Here is an 18628-nt window from a genome sequence, read left to right on the forward strand (position 1 = left end):
GTGTTGGTGCAGTTCCTGGTTGTGTCCTTCATACAGGTGTTGGTGCAATACCTGGTTCTCTTCTTCATGCAGGTGTTGGTGCAGTTCCTGGTTGTGTCCTTCATGCAGGTGTTGGTGCAGTTCCTGGTTGTGTCCTTCATACAGGTGTTGGTGCAGTTCCTGGTTCTCTTCTTCATACAGGTGTTGGTGCATTTCCTGGTTGTGTCCTTCATGCAGGTGTTGGTGCAGTTCCTGATTCTCTTCTTCATGCAGGTGTTGGTGCAGTTCCTGGTTCTCTTCTTCATACAGGTGTTGGTGCAGTTCCTGGTTGTGTCCTTCATGCAGGTGTTGGTGCAGTACCTTGTTCTCTTCTTCATACAGGTGTTGGTGCAGTCCCTGGTTCTCTTCTTCATGCAGGTGTTGGTGCAGTTCCTGGTTGTGTCCTTCATGCAGGTGTTGGTGCAGTTCCTGGTTGTGTCCTTCATACAGGTGTTGGTGCAGTTCCTGGTTCTCTTCTTCATGCAGGTGTTGGTGCAGTTCCTGGTTCTCTTCTTCATACAGGTGTTGGTGCATTTCCTGGTTGTGTCCTTCATGCAGGTGTTGGTGCAGTTCCTGGTTCTCTTCTTCATACAGGTGTTGGTGCAGTTCCTTGTTCTCTTCTTCATACAGGTGTTGGTGCAGTTCCTGGTTCTCTTCTTCATACAGGTGTTGGTGCAGTTCCTGGTTCTCTTCTTCATACAGGTGTTGGTGCAGTCCCTGGTTCTCTTCTTCATACAGGTGTTGGTGCAGTTCCTGGTTGTGTCCTTCATACAGGTGTTGGTGCAGTTCCTGGTTCTCTTCTTCATACAGGTGTTGGTGCAGTCCCTGGTTCTCTTCTTCATACAGGTGTTGGTGCAGTACCTTGTTCTCTTCTTCATACAGGTGTTGGTGCAGTTCCTGGTTGTGTCCTTCATGCAGGTGTTGGTGCAGTTCCTGATTCTCTTCTTCATGCAGGTGTTGGTGCAGTCCCTGGTTCTCTTCTTCATACAGGTGTTGGTGCAGTTCCTGGTTCTCTTCTTCATACAGGTGTTGGTGCAGTTCCTGGTTCTCTTCTTCATACAGGTGTTGGTGCAGTCCCTGGTTCTCTTCTTCATACAGGTGTTGGTGCAGTACCTTGTTCTCTTCTTCATACAGGTGTTGGTGCAGTTCCTGGTTGTGTCCTTCATACAGGTGTTGGTGCAGTTCCTGGTTGTGTCCTTCATGCAGGTGTTGGTGCAGTTCCTGATTCTCTTCTTCATGCAGGTGTTGGTGCAGTCCCTGGTTCTCTTCTTCATACAGGTGTTGGTGCAGTTCCTGGTTCTCTTCTTCATACAGGTGTTGGTGCAGTTCCTGGTTCTCTTCTTCATACAGGTGTTGGTGCAGTCCCTGGTTCTCTTCTTCATACAGGTGTTGGTGCAGTACCTTGTTCTCTTCTTCATACAGGTGTTGGTGCAGTTCCTGGTTCTCTTCTTCATGCAGGTGTTGGTGCAGTTCCTGGTTCTCTTCTTCATACAGGTGTTGGTGCAGTACCTTGTTCTCTTCTTCATACAGGTGTTGGTGCAGTTCCTGGTTGTGTCCTTCATACAGGTGTTGGTGCAGTCCCTGGTTCTCTTCTTCATACAGGTGTTGGTGCAGTACCTTGTTCTCTTCTTCATACAGGTGTTGGTGCAGTTCCTGGTTGTGTCCTTCATACAGGTGTTGGTGCAGTCCCTGGTTCTCTTCTTCATACAGGTGTTGGTGCAGTTCCTGGTTCTCTTCTTCATACAGGTGTTGGTGCAGTTCCTGGTTCTCTTCTTCATGCAGGTGTTGGTGCAGTTCCTGGTTCTCTTCTTCATGCAGATGTCTGTGACAATATTAGATGGAATACGATGCAACCTGAGAATGTGGTGGACACACAATTCTTCAAGAGTCTTGGCACTAGGTATTTTTTTTCAGAGCAAGAAGATGGCACCTTTCCGAAAACCGATCTACCACGATCCAAATGACAGATTTCTCCTTCAAGGTAGGAAGATCCGTGACAAAGTCCATCAATTTGTGAGACCAGGGCCTACTGGGTAGGGGATGGGGATGTAACAGATTCTCGGTTAGTGACTGAGGGACTTTGGCCCTAGCACAGATATCATATGCCATGACGAACACCCTTGCGTCTTGTTGCCCTGACGGCCACCAATAAGTACAAGACAACAGATACCCAGTGCCCGCGATGCCTGGATGACCAGACAAAACAGAGGACTGGTCTCCTCTGGGACATTTAGATGAAGATAACTTGGAACAATGATTTAGTCAGAGGGTAATGCTGCAGGCAAAAAATGTTCAAAAGGCAGAATAGAAGAAATTAAATCAGTAGACGAGGCAGCCACTACCACCCCTGGAGAGAGGATAGATCCAGGCTTTCTATCTGGGGCATCACAGCACCAAAACTCCTAGACAGGGTATTGGCTTTAATATTCTTTGAGCCAGGACGATTTGTGACCTCCCCCCAGAAAGTGTCTCCGCTCCTCAAAGGCCCACTTGATGGCCAGTAACTCTCTGTTCCATATATCGTAATTACAATTGGCAGTGGAGAACTTTCTGGAGAAGAAGGCTACCGGCCTGAGGTTGGTGAATGGTTCCATGCCTGGAGACAGAACTAGCTCAGTCAACAACTGCAGAAACTTCACCGGGGTCCATGTGAACAGTATCGGGAGTAAGTATATAACCTAGAATTCAAACTCCTGAACACCAAAATAGACATTTCGATAATTTAGCGCATCATTGATTTTGACGCAGTCTGGACAATACCTCCAGTGACCCCCAGTCCGGGGAAAATATAGGTGTGTCGTCCAGATAAACAACAACAAAACGGCCATCAGGTCTCGAAATATATCATTCACAACACGGGTGCGTTACTTAAACCAAAGGGCATCGCAAGGTATTTGAAGTGCCCTTCTCTAATCTGTATCAGGTTGTATGCACCACAGGCCGATTTATGACAACCACCAGGCGCCCACCTCCTGATTAAACAGGCCCAGGATCAGAGGAAGTGGGTACCCGTCTTTTATAGTTATTATTAGTTATTCTAAGTTCCCTGTAATCAATACAGGGTCGTAATCCGACATCTTTTTTTTTTAATGAAGAACCACCCTGCACCCATGGGGGAAACTGAAGGCCGGAGATGCCCTTTCTGGAGGCTTCCCTGTATATATTGGAGCATTGATTCTTGTTCTGGGGCAGACAGATTGAATATACAACATTTAGGGAACTTAGCCCCAGACTGCACATAGACCCAAAGCAAAGAGCAACCATAATTAATAAGCATAGCTGCCAGGAATAGACACAGACACCGATATAACTTTTGCTGGGTGGTGATCGGTCACAGCTTTGAATTATTTCTCAAACCAAACCAATAACCGGGCACGTAGTGCCGAACTCTTAGACCGAGGGGTGTAAAGGGGTATGCCGGACGACAGACTCCTACCGTGCAAGTCCGCCTTACTAACCCAACACGCCTGCTTAGCAGCTAATTTCCGCCAGCTGTGACTTTAGTAGAATAACAAAAAGAAAGCACAAGGGCTTCCGGTTCCGGCGCCATGGAGTGAGGAAGCACAGGCGTGCAACTCCGTGTCCTTCTGAAGCAAATCAGCCCTAAACACCCGCAATATCTTCTCGGCGGTGGCCCAAACTTCACAGGGGTAACCCTGACGGTGCATGGACCGCTTCGTGCAAAAAATGGAGGTCAAATCCAATAAGAAGACGCCCGGAAAGCAAGCAAAGACGGGATCACACAGATCCAAGATGGCGGGCGCAGGCGGCTCGCAGGACGCGGGGTTATCTGAGGAGGAAGTGTCGGAGCTGGAGGAGGAACAACCTCTCGCCCAGGTGAATTACAAACAGATCGCCAGGGAGGAAGCCCGACAGATTGCCCCCAATATTCAGGAGGCGCTGGCTAAGACGGTAGCTGACACCCTGCAACAGCTACAGGCTGACGTGACTAAGCAGGGAGAGCGGCTGGAGGAAGCAGAGTCCCGGCTGCAGATCGTGGAGGATGCAATGGAAAGCACTGACTCTCAGCAACTCTGGTGAGTGATAATATAAAGTTATGGGAGAAGCTGCAAGATTTGGAAGACTGTTCCCGCAGGAAGAACCTGCGTATACTAGGAGTGCCAGAAAGTGTGGCTGCAAAGGTCTTGTTGCGCCTCTGTGAGATAGATATTCTACGGCTATTACACCTACCTCATGATTGTCGCGCTGAAAGAGCTCATCGCCTGGGTCCTGATATGCGGCCGGCACCAGTCGCAGGGATTGCGCCAGGGCTGGCACACAGAGACAGACCCCGCCAGGTCATAGTGCGATACCTAAACTATACAGACAAAATGGCGGTACTACAAGCTTTTTGGCGCCGCAAAGATGATCTCCGTATGCAAGGACATAAACTGCTCATTTTTAATGATTTCTCTGCGGAGACTACCCGAAAAAGGAGATCTTTCTCTTATATTTGCTCCAACCTACATAACCGCCAGATGAGATTTGCTCTCATATACCCAGCCATATTGATGATGGGTCGTTTTCTACATATCGCTCTCCGGAGGAGGCCATGGAAGGTCTAACCCCCCTGTTACAGGCGCGCCCTTTACAGCACCGGGACCGCATGGCGCCACCCAGACGACACTCATCCACTCCGAGCCCCAGAGGCTCACAAGGCCCAGAGTGGGAACCAGAGGGATCTCAAAGGCCGTTCCCGGGACTGAGCCCTCCAAAAGAACAGCGACGCCGCAGGTCCTCTCTACCGCTGACCTAAAAACCAGGACAGTCGCTGAACTTTTCCTGTGACGTACCGTTGGAGCACCATGCAAGGACAGACGTTGATGGGCCGCCAGCTCCCCAAAAAAGAAAAAAGGTTTTATTCCCGCCCTTGAGTAGGGACTGATTTAGTTGGGTTATCCTTATCTGTTTTGTTTCTTCACCATCAGAGGGCAGACGGTCTGCCGTGAGACTTTGAGTACATGATGATAAGACTGACGGTATTAGTCTACCTGTTATGGCCCTATTCCACGGAACGATTATCGTTCATAAACTCGCTCAAACAACCGCTCGTTAACGATCAATAAACGACTATTTTTTGCGAACGATTACACATTCAATCTAGTGGGAATGTGAACGATAACGATTATTTTGCGGTCGTTACATGATCGTTAAAACGTTCGCCGGGATGATAATGTAGGCGGGGAATAGAAGTTTTTAGACACATTTTACGAACAATTTAACGATTTCTAATTCAACAAAACGATTAGCGAATTATCGTTGGAAGACAAACGATTTTTTTTCGACATGTTGAAAAACTTTTGAGAACGATTCAACGACCATTTTGCTCGAGTCGTTCGATCGTTTTCATCAATTCAACGGAACGATTATCGTTAACGAGCGGTCGTTTGAGCGAGTTTATGAACGATAATCGTTCCGTGGAATAGGGCCATAAGTCTACACTTGCAGTTGGTCCTCACGACATGGGAATAAGGGAGTCTTGAGGCGAAGTCTCTCCCCCCTGTGGTGGCGACAGGGACCTGAATACAGGGAGAGCGCCTTGTTTATTCATTCTATGTTTGTGTTCAGTGATAACCAGTTTGTCTTGTCTGTCTTGGTTGGGGGGGGGGGATCCAGGGAGGGAAGGGAGGGAAGTATTCCTGCGGGGGAGACCCTTGAGAGCCGTAAGATTATTTCTTTTTTATCCTGTCAAATCATGCGATTAGTATCGTGGAATGTAAAGGGGTTACGTTCGCCCCATAAATGAATGATGGTGCTGAAGCACCTTAAGAAGATGCGCCCGGACGTGGCTCTGTTACAGGAGACCCATCTAGAAACGTGTGACTTTGACAGGATGAAAAAGCTGTGGGTGGGAAAGGTATTTGGGTCACCAGCGGTCAATCGGAAGGCAGGAGTTATTGTCTTGGTTAATAAGCATTATGAAGGTGAGGAACAACTACTTTCACATGACAATGAGGGGAGACGCTGCTCAATCCTATCTACCCACATGTCTGATAAGATCGCAATTCACAATATATATGGGCCAAATGATTCTAATAAGCAATTTTTTCAAACCCTTTCTTCTTTTCTTCTGACTGGGGACTGGGGACTGGGGAAGACAGACAGAGAAAAGGGGTGACCATCCTGCAGCCAATGACATCATCTATGGTCATTTTCTTGCAAATACCCGGTTGATAGATACATGGAGACATCTACACCCGGATGACAGAGCATACTCACACTATTCACACGTTCATGACTCGTGGTCCTGCATAGATGGTGTCCTGGCTTCGGGATCCTTGCTGTCCAGAGTTTTACATGATGAGATTGGGGACATGGTCATTTCAGACCACTCACCCTTGTGTGTGACATTATCAGATTCCATCATCACGGGCACAGACTTCCAATGGAAATTCCCTATGTATCTAGCAAACAGTGAATCCTTCAGGGATATAATACGTGGGTGGTGGCTGGAATACAAAACAACAAATGCGGAACATATTAGTTGTCCCCAACTATTTTGGGATGCGGGGAAAGCGGTGGTCAGAGGTCGTATTATGGCCTATGTCTCATCCCAAAAGAAACTAATTCATTAGGAAAATACTGCAATTTAGTCAATCTTTGCGGAGCGCATATACTAACTTCATTTCTGACCCTTCTCCAGGCCCGGATTGGTAATCTGGCAAAGCGGGCAAATGCCCACTGGGCTGCCAGTATTACCAATCCGGGGGCCGCCGTTCCTGGCCCCCATGTGCGCCGGCCCCCAGCAGTGGCTGCAAGAATAGCGCAGCCGGCCGCTGCGCTATTCATTCAGCCTCTGCAGAGAGCCGGCGCCCTGGCCCTTTAACTGTGAGCGTTCAAGATGAACGCTCACAGTTTGCAGCGGCCGCACTCTGCCTCTGACTGACAGAGCCAGGGAGCCATTGGCCCCCGGCCCTGCCAGTCACTCCTGTGGCCGGCCAGTCTTCCTAGCTGGAAGGTGTCAGGGCCGGCCCGGGGCTGCAGACGTGCCGCGCGCAGGCACGTCTGCAGGCACCTCTGACAGGACCCCAGCGGCTGACGTCACTTCCCTGACGCGCCGCTGAGGACCTGTGAGAAGAGACGCCGCCGCCGCGCTGCAGCAGGGAGAAGAGGCTGCAGACTGAAGATCCGGGACCGGAAGGATGAAGCTGCCGGGAGCGAGGTGACAGGTGAGAATGTGTGTTTTTTTTTTAACCCCTTAACATGTAGCCATGGTGGGGGGGAGGCACGGGGGGGGGGGGGCTATTCTATATTGGGGGGAGAGGCACAGAGGGGGGGCTATTCTATATTGGGGGGAGGCACAGGGGAAGGGTATTCTATATTGGGGGGAGGCACAGGGGAAGGGTATTCTATATTGGGGGGGGGGAGGCACAGGGGGAGGCTATTCTATATTGGGGGGGAGGCACAGGGGGAGGCTATTCTATATTGGGGGGATGCACGGGGGTATTCTACTGCGAACAACCGAACGACGTCTTATTCAATGGGAACGGTTTGCAAACGGGCAATATTCTATATGGGGGGATGCTCAGAGGGCTATTCTATATGGGGGGATGCTCAGAGGGCTATTCTATATGGGGGGATGTTCAGGGGGGCTATTCTATATGGGGGGATGCTTAGAGGGCTATTCTATATGGGGGGATGTTCAGGGGGGGCTAATCTATATTGGGGGATGCAGGGGGGCTATTCTATATTGGGGGGTGCACGGGGGGGCTATTCTATATTGGGGATGCAGAAGGGGCTATTCTATATTGGGGGATGCACGGGGGGCTATTCTATATGGGGGGGATGTACAGCAGGGGGGCTATTCTATATGGAGAGATGTGCAGTGGGGGAGGGGAGCCTATTATATATGGAGGGATGTATAGATGAGGATGTATAGAGGAAGATGTTGCTGGAGCAAGAAGCCTAAAATGTCTGTCTGACAGATCCCGTGGAGAGGAGTCATGGCCAGAGAAGCCTTCATGATGGCCGGAGCCAGATGGAGAAGAAAAGGAAAAGTGGACGTCTCTTCATGCAGAGAAGACGCCTACTGTGAGTGACAGGATGTAATTGCACTATAATCACTTATAAGGTCTGCAGAACCTTTACACAGCTGGGATCTACCTCGGTATCAGGGGTGTCACACTCAGGCCCTCCAGGTGTTGCAAAACTACAATTCCCGTCATGCTTTAGCTGTCCAGTCGTGATGGTATTTGTAGTTCTGTAACAGCTGGAGGGACGGAGTGTGACACCTGTGTTCTATGGTCACTGCTTTGGGAGAATATTGGTCTTTATATGGTGGCTGTTATTTGGTGCCAGTATAGTGGTATCCAGTCACCGTATGCTGAGGGTAGTGGGCATGGTGTGATGGTATTACTCGTATTATTGGTAATATTAGTGTTTTATATAGTGGATTGTGTTCAGTCACAGTGTAGCGGTATTAGTCATTATGTGGTGGTATTGGCTGTGCTCATGGTGTGGTGATATTATTTGTTACTTATATACTGGTAGTATTGGCAATATTAGTGGGTTTGCTTAGAAACAGTATGGCAGAAATGTGTACAGTATGGGAATAATATTTGCTTACTGGTGTTATTAACTATGACTATTATCATGCACAGAAAGTTCTAGATAGATAGATAGGAGATAGATAGATAGGAGACAGATAGGAGATAGATAGATAGGAGATAGATAGATAGGAGATAGATAGATAGATAGATAGATAGATAGATAGATAGGAGATAGATAGATAGATAGATAGATAGGAGATAGATAGATAGATAGATAGATAGATAGATAGATAGATAGATAGATAGATAGATAGGAGATAGGAGATAGATAGGAGATAGATAGATAGATAGATAGATAGATAGATAGATAGATAGATAGATAGATAGGAGATAGGAGATAGATAGATAGATAGGAGATAGGGAGATAGATAGATAGGAGATAGATAGATAGATAGATAGATAGATAGGAGATAGATAGATAGGAGATAGATAGATAGGAGATAGATAGATAGATAGATAGATAGATAGATAGATAGGAGATAGATAGATAGATAGATAGATAGATAGATAGGAGATAGATAGATAGGAGATAGGGAGATAGATAGATAGATAGATAGATAGATAGATAGATAGATAGATAGATAGATAGGAGATAGATAGATAGATAGATAGATAGATAGATAGATAGATAGATAGGAGATAGATAGATAGATAGATAGGAGATAGATAGATATATAGATAGATAGGAGATAGATAGATAGGAGATAGATAGATAGGAGATAGATAGATAGATAGATAGATAGATAGATAGATAGATAGGAGATAGATAGATAGATAGATAGATAGATAGGAGATAGATAGATAGGAGATAGGGAGATAGATAGATAGATAGATAGATAGATAGATAGATAGGAGATAGATAGATAGATAGATAGATAGATAGATAGATAGATAGGAGATAGATAGATAGATAGATAGGAGATAGATAGATAGGAGATAGATAGATAGATAGATAGATAGATAGATAGATAGATAGATAGGAGATAGATAGATAGGAGATAGGGAGATAGATAGATAGGAGATAGATAGATAGATAGATAGATAGATAGATAGATAGATAGGAGATAGATAGGAGATAGATAGGAGATAGATAGATAGATAGGAGATAGATAGATAGGAGATAGATAGATAGATAGATAGATAGATAGATAGATAGATAGGAGATAGATAGATAGGAGATAGGGAGATAGATAGATAGATAGATAGATAGATAGATAGATAGGAGATAGATAGATAGATAGATAGATAGATAGATAGATAGATAGATAGATAGGAGATAGGAGATAGATAGATAGATAGATAGATAGATAGATAGATAGATAGATAGATAGATAGGAGATAGATAGGAGATAGATAGATAGATAGATAGATAGATAGATAGATAGATAGGAGATAGATAGATAGGAGATAGATAGATAGGAGATAGATAGGAGATAGATAGATAGGAGATAGATAGATAGGAGATAGATAGGAGATAGATAGATAGATAGATAGATAGGAGACAGATAGATAGATAGATAGATAGATAGATAGATAGATAGATAGATAGGAGATAGATAGATAGATAGATAGATAGATAGATAGGAGATAGATAGATAGATAGATAGATAGATAGATAGATAGGAGATAGATAGATAGATAGATAGATAGATAGATAGATAGATAGGAGATAGGAGATAGATAGATAGATAGATAGATAGATAGATAGATAGATAGATAGATAGGAGATAGATAGATAGATAGATAGATAGGAGATAGATAGATAGGAGATAGGGAGATAGATAGATAGGAGATAGATAGATAGATAGATAGATAGATAGATAGATAGATAGATAGATAGGAGATAGGAGATAGATAGATAGATAGATAGATAGATAGATAGATAGATAGATAGATAGATAGGAGATAGATAGATAGATAGATAGGAGATAGATAGATAGGAGATAGATAGGAGATAGATAGATAGATAGATAGATAGATAGATAGGAGACAGATAGATACATAGATAGATAGATAGATAGGAGATAGATAGATAGGAGATAGATAGATAGATAGATAGATAGATAGATAGATAGGAGATAGATAGATAGATAGGAGATAGATAGATAGGAGATAGATAGGAGATAGATAGATAGATAGATAGGAGACAGATAGATACATAGATAGATAGATAGATAGATAGATAGATAGATAGATAGATAGATAGATAGATATCCAGTAGGAAATATCTATCTACCAGCTTATTATGTAGCTTTGATTACACATGAGATCACAACCAGACACATTTTAATAATTAAAACCTTACTACTTTTACCGCCATTATATGGAGTGCAGACATAGTCAGGATAAAAGGGATTAAAAAAAATATAGTAACTTTTGTCCAAAAACAGGACCACCCCTGTCTTCAGGTTATGTGAGGTATTACAACTTGGCTCCATTCATTTCAATGGAACTGAGCTGCAATACCTCACACAAACTGAAGAAGAGTGTGGCGCTGTTTCTGGAAGAAAGTGGCCATGTTTTTCTCCTTTAAAGGGAATCTGTGAGGTCCGTACCAGGTCTAGGGCTGTAGATCTCAGCAGACAGATGTGAGCGAGATATCACAGACAGGACCTTTAGTCCAGTGTAAACTTTTATAATTGTCCTTTTCATTACCAACTAAATTTTCACAACAGCAGCAGCAGCAGCACCAACCTATACGTCCATCAGTCAGAGCAGGAAGGGACGGGGGCAGAAGTTGCTGCTGTGGCTCCACCTCTGTGACACTTCAGCTGGTAATAAAAAGAATGATTATAGAGGTTTACACTGGACTAAAGGTCAGGTCCCTGATCTGTACGCTGGGATCTACAGCTCTGTACCTGGTATAGACCTCCCAGGTTCCCTTTAAGGGCACGTTCATACCTAATCCAATGCAGATTTGATGCTTCTGATTTAATCAGTTGAAATAAACACATAAATATGCCGCATCAAATCCACAGCAGATTATGTTATATCATTATTTTTAGGTGCTGATGGTGGAGTTCACATGTTTAAAGGGAACCAATCAGCCTGTTTGGGCTGATATGGTTCCCTTGAGCATTGTATAAAGCACCTGGAGGGGCCCTGGCATGTACCGGCCGCGGCCACAGCAGGTGCTTTATAACGGAGAAAATGACTTTTATTCCCCGGCTCGTGACTAGATACGAGCGGGGAAGTAGTCATGGTGGTCGGCTCCCCGCTCGTATCTAGTCACTGCGCTCTGCCTGTCAGCGCGCTCAGAGGGGATGATTGACAGGCAGAGAGGTCCGTTACTGGCCTCTCTGCCTGTCAATCATTCCGCCGAGCGCGCTGACAGGCAGAGCGCAGTGACTAGATACGAGCGGGGAGCCGACCACCATGACTACTTCCCCGCTCGTATCTAGTCACAAGCCGGGGAATAAAAGTCATTTTCTCCGTTATAAAGCACCTGCTGCAGACGGTACGTGCTGGGGCCGCTCCAGGTGCTTTATACAATGCTCAAGGGAACCATATCAGCTCAAACAGGCTGATTGGTTCCCTTTAAGGGAGTAGTGGGGGACATGGCTAAATGAAGCAGAATTGATATACCATGATATGGTATGTGGGCTGCTGGGGTTTGATTGCCAGGGCTGATTTTAAGTCCCAGTCCGGCCCTGCCCTTCTCCCTCTAATAAACAGGGGTGGGTGGAGGCCAAAAGGGAATATGACACGTGGCTGGAGAGGAAGGAACAGGTACATCGCTCTTATTATGATGCTCGACTGTTTCGACACGGAAACAAGGGCGGGGAGACTCTTGGCAAGATTTGCCAAGGGCCCTCATCCTCCTGTCTATATCTCTAGCCTTAGAGACAGTGGTGGAGTGCATCATACGCACCCAGCCGCAGTCAATAAGGTGTTAGCCGAATACTACTCTACCTTATATTCGGCCACCCCCCTCCCCCCACAACGGCCTTTAGAATGGCTAAAACTTTTGCAGACCCTGACGGAGGAGGAGGCATCTGCATTAGGTGCACCTGTCTCCCTGGAAGAATTGACAGGAGTCATGTCACACCTTAAATCATCAAAGGCCCCGGGTCCAGATGGATTCCCAGGGGAATATTATAAACTTCTGGTGGATGATCTGGCCCCGGCGCTTCTCCCTCTGTATAACTCCTACCTGTCAGGTGAAGTAGTACCCCCCCAAAGCAATACATCTCACATCATTGTATTTCCTAAACCCGGGAAGGATCCAATGCTGCCTGGCTCTTACCGCCCAATCTCACTAATCAATGCAAATTTAAAAATTATAACAAAACTAATGGCGGACAGGTTAGCGGTATGTCTCCCCCGTTTGATTTCACCGGTGCAGGTGGGGTTTGTGAGAGGGAGAGCCGCACTGGCTAACATTAGGAAGGTCCTGGCAGTGCTAGATGAGATCCAGATGAGACCTGAAATGCACCCATCCCCAGCCATGTTGTCCCTAGATGCTGAAAAAGCTTTAGATAACGTGAGCTGGGGATGGGTGTACAGTGTGCAGTTCCCGGAAGCTTTTTGCAACCTGATAAGAGCTATGTATACACACCCAGAGGCGCGGGTGAACACGCCGGGATTTTTGTCGGCCCCATTCGCACTAGGTAGGGGCACCCGCCAAGGGTGCCCACTATCACCGTTATTATTTAACTTGGCCATAGAACCCCTCTCCACATATGTCACATCCACGGCAACTATCCGGGGGGTTACAGTGGGGGGAGGGGAGGTCAAGGTGGGCCTGTTTGCCGACGACCTTTTGTTATTTTTGGAACATCCGGAGCAGGATTTACCAGAGGTGTTCCGAGTGTTGGAAACCTTTGGGAAATATTCCAGATATAAGGTTAACATCTCTAAAAGTGTTCTCTTGGATCTGTCCCCCCAAAAGGCACTCTCCAGGGCAGGTCTATCGATACCAGTACAGGTCTCTCACTCATCTATGAGATACCTGGGGATTAATATAGGGAGGTCGCCCCAAACCATATACTCCCTGAGCTTCCCACCAATAATCCAAAAAGTAATCACTGGTCTCATCTGCCTCTACCTCTCTTGGCACGCTGTCACCAATGGCGGATTATAATGTAGGCGGTCTGGGCGGCTCCGGGGGGGCCCATGCCTTGCCGCCCACATTATAATGCCGCCCGGGAGGCCCCCCGCCACTGCACTCTTGTGACCGCAAGCATTGTTTCGCTTGCGGTCACAAGAGTCTCCGGCTGCCTCCGTCTGATGCGCAGCTGCCGGGGGTGTCCGGTCCTCTCCCCGGCAGCGCGCGCATCACACAGCTCCTAGTGCCGCCTGGGCCCTGACTTCCGGCACTAGGAGCTGTGTGATGCGCGCGCTGCCGGGGAGAGGACCGGACACCCCCGGCAGCCGCGCATCAGCCGGAGAGAGGATCGACGGGGGAACGCAGGGTAGGTGAGTTATATTTTGTTATTTTTGTGTTATTTACTCACTGGGGGGCATCTATAAAGGGGGGGGGCAGCTATAAAGGGGGGGAAAGAGGGGGACCATCTATAAAGGGAGGGGGGAGAGGGGACTATCCATAAGGGGGGAGAGGGGGACCATCTATAAGGGGGGAAGAGGGGGACCATCTATAAGGGGGGAAAGAGGGGGACCATCTATAAGGGGGGAAAGAGGGGGACCATCTATAAGGGGGGAAAGGAGGACCAGCTATAAGGGGGGAGAGGGGGACCATCTATAAGGGAGGGGGGAGAGGGGGACCATCTATAAGGGGGGAAAGAGGGGGACCATCTATAAGGGGGGAAAGAGGGGGACCATCTATAAGGGGGGAAAGGAGGACCAGCTATAAGGGGGGAAGAGGGAAGAAGGGGACCAGCTATAAGGGGGGAGAGGGAAGAGGGGGACCAGCTATAAGGGGGGAAAGGAGGACCAGCTATAAGGGGGGAGAGGGAAGAGGGGGACCATCTATAGAGGGGGAAAGAGGGGGACCAGCTATAAGGGGGGAAGAGGGAAGAGGGGGACCAGCTATAAGGGGGGAGAGGGAAGAGGGGGACCAGCTATAAGGGGGGAAAGGAGGACCAGCTATAAGGGGGAAGAGGGAAGAGGGGGACCATCTATAGAGGGGGAAAGAGGGGGACCAGCTATAAGGGGGAAGAGGGAAGAGGGGGACCATCTATAGAGGGGGAAAGAGGGGGACCAGCTATAAAGAGGGAAAGAGGGGGACCATCTATAAGGGGGGAAAGAGGGGGACCATCTATAAGGGGGGAATGAGGGGGACCATCTATAGAGGGGGAAAGAGGGAGACCATCCATAAAGGGGGACTATCTCCTATAGGATTAGCACCCTCCTCTCCTGACATCCTCTGTGCTGCTGGGACCTCCCCTATAGATCAACACCCTCCTCTCCTGACATCCTCTGTGCTGCTCGGTCCTCTCCTATAAGATCAGCACCCTCCTCTCCTGACATCCTCTGTGCTGCTGTGACCTTGGGGGGGGCAACATCAGGGGACCAGGTGAGGTGGCGATATGTTTATTGGGGGCAGTGGAGGTGGGGTGGGCAATGCTTACTGGGGGTAGCAGCAAGGGACCAAACATTATGTTTATTGGGGCCAGCAGGGAGGGGAGGCAGGCAGTGTTTATTGGGGACAGTGGGGGGGCGGGGGACGCAGTAACAGATTATAATGTGGGCGAATTGACTGGGGGGGGGGGACCCAGGTTGGGTGGACAGCCCGGGGCCCAGAGTACATTTAATCCGCCACTGGCTGTCACTTACTTAAAATGATGCCCTTCAGCAAAATGCTATACCCCCTGCAAACAATCCCATTATTACTAAAACACTTAGATGTCACAAAACTCCAAAAAGCGTTCTCAGACTTGATATGGGCGGGTAAAAGGCCACGCGTAGCATACAAAAAATGAGTCTTCGCTAAGGATCAATGGGGGCTCAATATGCCGTATATAAGACTGTATAACTTAGCGTGCTTGATGCGCCACGGGATTGATTGGCTTAGGGGGTCGGAGGGGTTCTCTAATGTAGGTATTGAGAGCAAATTAGCTTCCCCATGGTCTCTGAGTTCATTATTGCATACTACTTTCTCAGCTCTCCCCAGCCATATAAAAAGAGTGTTTTGTTTAGCGATACAGTGGCCGCTTGGAAAACCATAAGAACCAAATTGTCACTACCCCACAAAGTGAGTTAATTTAGGACCTTATGGAATCATATGGAATTCCCAGCAGGCAGGGAAAACAAACTGTTTAGAGTATGGCAGTCCAGAGGGATCCCGAGGGTCACGGATGTGTTGCATGATTCCGAACCAAGACTGCTTACCTGTTCTGAGTTACTTGCTACTAAGGGGCTCCCATCAGGTCATTTTTTGGCATACAATCAAGTAGTGTCCTTCTTACCTGTAAGATTGCAAGACTGGTCGGGAGAATGTGAAAGGGGGTTTTGGATGGCTATGTGGAAAGTGAAAATGGGGGCCACTCATTGTCTCTTCTTTATCGAGATTTGAGGGATAATGACTTGGCTCAGGTTTCTCGGTCAGTATTCCAATACTGGGAGAGGAAACTGGGCAAATCTGACTTGTTGAAGCCGATTTTGTCTGGGTGGGAGGCGGTGAGAAAGTCAGTGATAAATGAGAGATGGCGAGAAACTCAATTTAAAATCCTACATCATGCTACATATGGTTTTTCATTGTCTAAAACGGCCGCTCACCCGGACAGAATTACGGCCTGCCCAAATTGTTCCTCTCCAGGTACGGATCTACAACTTGGTCTATTGGACTGTCCCAGGGTGTCCCAGTACTGGAGTACCTTAGCCAGCCTTCTCATAACTCTGGCTCTTGACCCTTGACCCTTGCTCTTGCATGTCTCCCCGGAGGATCAGCCACACGTCTTTATTTTACTGGCAAAGAGATGCTTGTTGGCGAAATGGCTGACGTCTGATATGCCCACAATGGCCGAGGTACTAGCTCAGGTTAAATATTATCTGCAAATGGATCAACTGGAAACTGAACTACAAAAGGAGAAAATTACAAAATCCTTTTACAAAAAAATGGACAACTTTTATTTGTACATTTCTCACATCACAGGAAATCAAACAAGTGGTTCGTCCATTTCCAGAATGTTATCTGAAGGGAGAGCTGGCTGGCTCTCTGGGCAGGCTGCGGGTATAACTCAGAGGGGTATATCTGGGGGCATCTTCGTCTCTGTAAATGATGTGGTCGCTTGGCAGGAAAGGGTCTCTCACGGGGAGGGGGAGATAGTTTGGGGGGTTTGGTTGGGAGGGTATATGTTGTTGAGAACACGTGAGGATATGGCGCAAGATATGACAACAGAAGGAGAGTGATATGGTATGATGTTCCAGTATAACTATGGAGATGCTTATGGACATCAATATTGTTGGGAACTATTAATGTATCTCAATTCTCATGTGATACCGTATTGTTTCATGACGGCCTGTAGCTGCACGTTATAACTATGTGTTGTTATATAAAAATTTTATGTTGAAAAATAATAATAAAAGAAAAAAAGAAAGCACAAAAGGAACAAAACACACAAAACACCATGACAAACCAAGATCAAAAGGGAGGGCGGGTGGGCAAACTGGCTGCAGGTCCGTCCTGTGGAGACTGAGAACAGGAAGAGGAAGCTCAGGAGACTAAAGGCAGAGGGAGGGGCTAGAAGAAGGAGGGAATCCGGCCTATTGGCCACAGAGCTCATAGGGAACACCCAGGAGCTGTGTCTGAGAGGGGTGTGGGAGGAGCTACAGCCTCACAGGAACTGGTAACCCTTTCCTGGCAGCTACTAATGATCAGGTTATAGGAGGAAATAGAGGAGAGTGCATGTGCAGTCAGTGTATACCCCCCCCCCCTCCATATCCAGTCAGTGTATACCCCCCCCTCCATATCCAGTCAGTGTATACCCCCCTCCATATCCAGTCAGTGTATACCCCCCTCCATATCCAGTCAGTGTATACCCCCCATATCCAGTCAGTGTATACCCCCCTCCATATCCAGTCAGTGTATACCCCCCTCCATATCCAGTCAGTGTATACCCCCCTCCATATCCAGTCAGTGTATACCCCCCCTCCATATCCAGTCAGTGTATACCCCCCTCCATATCCAGTCAGTGTATACCCCCCTCCATATCCAGTCAGTGTATACCCCCCCCCTCCATATCCAGTCAGTGTATACCCCCCTCCATATCCAGTCAGTGTATACCCCCCTCCATATCCAGTCAGTGTATACCCCCCTATATATCCAGTCAGTGTATACCCCCCATATCCAGTCAGTGTATACCCCCCTCCATATCCAGTCAGTGTATACCCCCCTATATATCCAGTCAGTGTATACCCCCCTCCATATCCAGTCAGTGTATACCCCCCCTCCATATCCAGTCAGTGTATACCCCCCTCCATATCCAGTCAGTGTATACCCCCCCCTCCATATCCAGTCAGTGTATACCCCCCTATATATCCAGTCAGTGTATACCCCCCTCCATATCCAGTCAGTGTATACCCCCCTATATATCCAGTCAGTGTATACCCCCCTCCATATCCAGTCAGTGTATACCCCCCCTCCATATCCAGTCAGTGTATACCCCCCTCCATATCCAGTCAGTGTATACCCCCCCCCCCTCCATATCCAGTCAGTGTATACCCCCCCCCCATATCCAGTCAGTGTATACCCCCCTATATATCCAGTCAGTGTATACCCCCCTCCATATCCAGTCAGTGTATACCCCCCTCCATATCCAGTCAGTGTATACCCCCCTCCATATCCAGTCAGTGTATACCCCCCTCCATATCCAGTCAGTGTATGCTCCCCCTCCATATCCAGTCAGTGTATACCCCCCCATATCCAGTCAGTGTATACCCCCCTCCATATCCAGTCAGTGTATACCCCCCCTCCATATCCAGTCAGTGTATACCCCCCTCCATATCCAGTCAGTGTATACCCCCCATATCCAGTCAGTGTATACCCCCCCTCCATATCCAGTCAGTGTATACCCCCCATATCCAGTCAGTGTATACCCCCCATATCCAGTCAGTGTATACCCCCCTATATATCCAGTCAGTGTATACCCCCCCTCCATATC

The sequence above is a fragment of the Dendropsophus ebraccatus genome, chromosome 1 (genome assembly GCF_027789765.1).
Source record: "Dendropsophus ebraccatus isolate aDenEbr1 chromosome 1, aDenEbr1.pat, whole genome shotgun sequence".
Lineage (NCBI taxonomy): Eukaryota > Metazoa > Chordata > Amphibia > Anura > Hylidae > Dendropsophus > Dendropsophus ebraccatus.